Here is a 3,515-nt window from a genome sequence, read left to right on the forward strand (position 1 = left end):
AAAAAATCCATACCATTGACAGATAATTCACAGAAGCTGTCCCTTAATCAAAAGTCACTTGTTAAGGAAAGGGAGATATATCCTCCTGAGAATTAGCACCTTGGGGGGTCCCGTTTGACTGTGCTCCAGTATGACACCGAAATACCACACAGTGGGGACTTCGTCCTCCTTAGGAGATGGTGCAAACTTTTATAGAAATGTCAGTCTCTTTCCTCAGTACCTAAAGGGTGAGTTGTGTTTTTCTAACAAAACCATGCCCCCGTAAAACTTCCCTATTTTGAACTAAAATAGAATATGTATTATTGCATCAAAAAATAACTTTATTTATTTCAAGAGTTTTCCAAGGTTGTTCAGAATGTTAATGTCAGGGGATGGATCTTTGATTTTTATGAATATTTCAATAGCAGAGATACAGGAATTGACAGTATATTAATATTGTCAATAGCACCCTATAAAATATCTTCCTATATCATACTGAGAACTACACAAAAATATAAAGGTGCTCATTATGGATATACTTATAAAATTGATGAGTACTCCCAACCCATGCTTCCCCAGCTTCGAGGGCTTTCTTTTGTTTCTGTCACTTTCGTTTGCTCAAACCTCCCTCTTTGCTAGAATAGCTTTTCTCCATTGGGGTTCTCCAATTCAGGGTCACTCTCAGCCCTCAAAGTGTAAAATGGTGCTTGCATGTTGCACTGTACAGTATTTTGTTTATCTCACAAAACACATTTTCTCTTTCAAAGTAAAAGTTATGTATGTGAGATCTAAAGTTTGAATGTAGGATTCATTTGAACTGTCCTTCTTCAATGAACTTGAAAGAACAAGTCCACAATGTATTGTTTCCAGAAACAAATATTTTCAAAAATGCAATGAAATAAAAAAGACCTGCATATGAAGGCTTTATGTGGAAGTTTTGGCCTTGTAATTGAAAGAAAATAAACAAGTCATTTTAGTTAAAAAATGTAGCTAAGACTGCAAACTAGGGACATAATTAAGTAAAACTGACTTTTTCATTGCTAATAGTTTACATATACAATCTCAACTCACCAGATGTTTTTAATATGTCTATATTTACTTTTATAAAAAATGAAAAATTAATTTTAGATTTACAGAAAAATTAAGAGAGGTGCATCCCCATTAAAACTTTTACCTTACACATATTTTCTTTGGGTTGTATCTTACATTTATAGGATACATTGGTCACAATTAATGAATATTGATACATCATTAGCTAGAGCCCACCCATTACTCAGATTAATTTCAAACCAGTGTGTTAGTTGGTTGATTGTGTCAACTAGAATAAAAGGAACTTTAAAAAATCAGCTCAGTAATTCCACACCCTGAGGTATGGAAGACCCACTCTAGGGTCGCTTACTGTTTGGATGGTATAAAGGGGAAATTGAGAAGGAAGGATCTGTTTCTGTTTCTTATCTCTTGTTGCTTTCTTTCTTCTTTTAGTTTTGTACCTGAAATCAAACTCAGGACCTTGCATTTGCCAAACAAGAGCTGTGCCACTGAGCTATATCCCAGCCCCATGCTTCTGTTTCTTTGGAGGAGCTCCAGGCTTTGCCTTCATCTTGGACATCATCTCCTAGCTTCCAGATTTCTGAATAATGGCAAAGACCCTTTAACCTTTGGCTAACTCTTCAGCCTTCAGTCGCAAGCCCATCAGCCTCCTGATGCAGACTTGCATGGACCTCTGTAGTCAGCTCCATATCTTTACTCCAGTAAAGTCACAGCTTGCAAAGATGGAATAGAGAAGAAACAAACTGGTTAGAAAAAAAGATCAGCAAGAAAAAGCCAGGTATTTCAGAAAAAGACAACAGAAAAAAGGCTCAAGGACATCACAAGAATCCACAGGACTCAAGATTCAGAGTTGAAAAGGTGAAAGACTTTGCTCTGAAAAGAGAGTCACAGAACACTATGTTCCAGGATAGTAGTGGCCTGGGGAATTTGTTCCTTGGAATTGAGTTAAAAGCATTCCGCACTCCAAGCGCTGGACACCTACAGTTGAGAGAGAAGGAAACTTGGCTACTGCTACTGCTGGTTGTGGACTCTGGTTTCATCCACATAATGCTGGTTTTCAGTTCATGCATAATATGGGGTCAGGAAAGCTTCCACTCAGATTTCATAAGAAGGCATGTGTTACCAGGAAGTGTACTCCTGAGAGGGAAATGTGTAAAAGTACAAGTGTGAAGTCAAAGGTCCAGTAGAGCCCCATGAATTTTGAGGAAGTAAAGAGCATGTATTGCCTAGGGAAACCTTCAAGGAAAGAGGAGAGCCAGTCCAAGAGAAAGCGTTGGGAGCTACATCCACACAAGGTGCCATAGGATAGAGGTACTCAAGCTCTTTGGAGTTCATATTTGGCCACAGAATTTAACCAGGCCTGGTATGTGAGTGGAAATTCATCTATCAGACAGGTCCAGTGTAGAACCCTGGAGCAGAATTCCCTGCAGAAAGGCTAGAGTCAAGAACCACCAGCTGGTACAGGAGGAGAACATCTTGTGAGAGTGGCACAGCAGGTTCACATCCAAAGGCTGCAGCAAGAAGAAGTGGAGCACAGCAGCCAGACCCAAGTCACACCCACCTGGACGAGTTTGAACTTGATAGATCCAGACCTGGTGCTAAGGTAATAACTGTACCAAAGGTCAGAAGACAGTGCTATAAAGAATGACAAAGAGAAGGAGCAAAATGCATTCTCAGGCTCCAAGCCCACCCAGAACAAATGCAGAAGACAATAGCATAGAAGAAATTGGAAAGCACACACTTGAAATCTCTGAAATAATAGCGTCTGAAGTCAAGAAACAACTACAGAAAGGCATAGAGGAAATCAGATCAGAAATAGTCTCTAAAGTGAAAAAAGAAATGATGACTATGATGAAAGAATTACTAAGTGCTTCTGAAGAAGACACTGACAAAAATAATAGAGGAGAATATAAAAATGATGGAATCCTTGAATGAGCAATATAGGAAAGAAATCAAATGCATGAAGCAGATTCATAGTGCTATAGAGGAAATTAAAACTTCAGTCACAAGCTGGCAAAATCGTTTGAATGAAAGTGAAAATAGACTTTCAGACCTTGAAGATACCATTGCAGTTAGTGAAAAGGTAAGAAAAGATCTCTTTAAAACAACTAGAATGCAGGAAAAAATAATTCAACATCTGCAAGATGATGCAAAGATGAACAACATGAGACTAATAGGCATCAATGAGAAAGAAGGAATCAATACAAATGATATAAAAAGAACATGGCCAGAAGTAATAGCAGAAAACTTCCCAACTATTGGGAAACAATCTGACATTTAGATAACTGAAGCATATAGAACTCCAAATAACATCAACCCAATTAAAATCACACTCTGATATATAATACTCAAGATGCCAGAAATTCAGCACAGGAACAGTATACCAAAAGCCGCTAGAGAAAACCCATCAGAATAATAGCAGATTTCTCTTCACAAAACATCAAGTCTGGGGCCGGGGAGATGGCTCAGTGGAATAAGTGCTTCCC

This window comes from Octodon degus, unplaced genomic scaffold (genome assembly GCF_000260255.1).
Source record: "Octodon degus isolate 3935 unplaced genomic scaffold, OctDeg1.0 scaffold00050, whole genome shotgun sequence".
NCBI lineage: Eukaryota > Metazoa > Chordata > Mammalia > Rodentia > Octodontidae > Octodon > Octodon degus.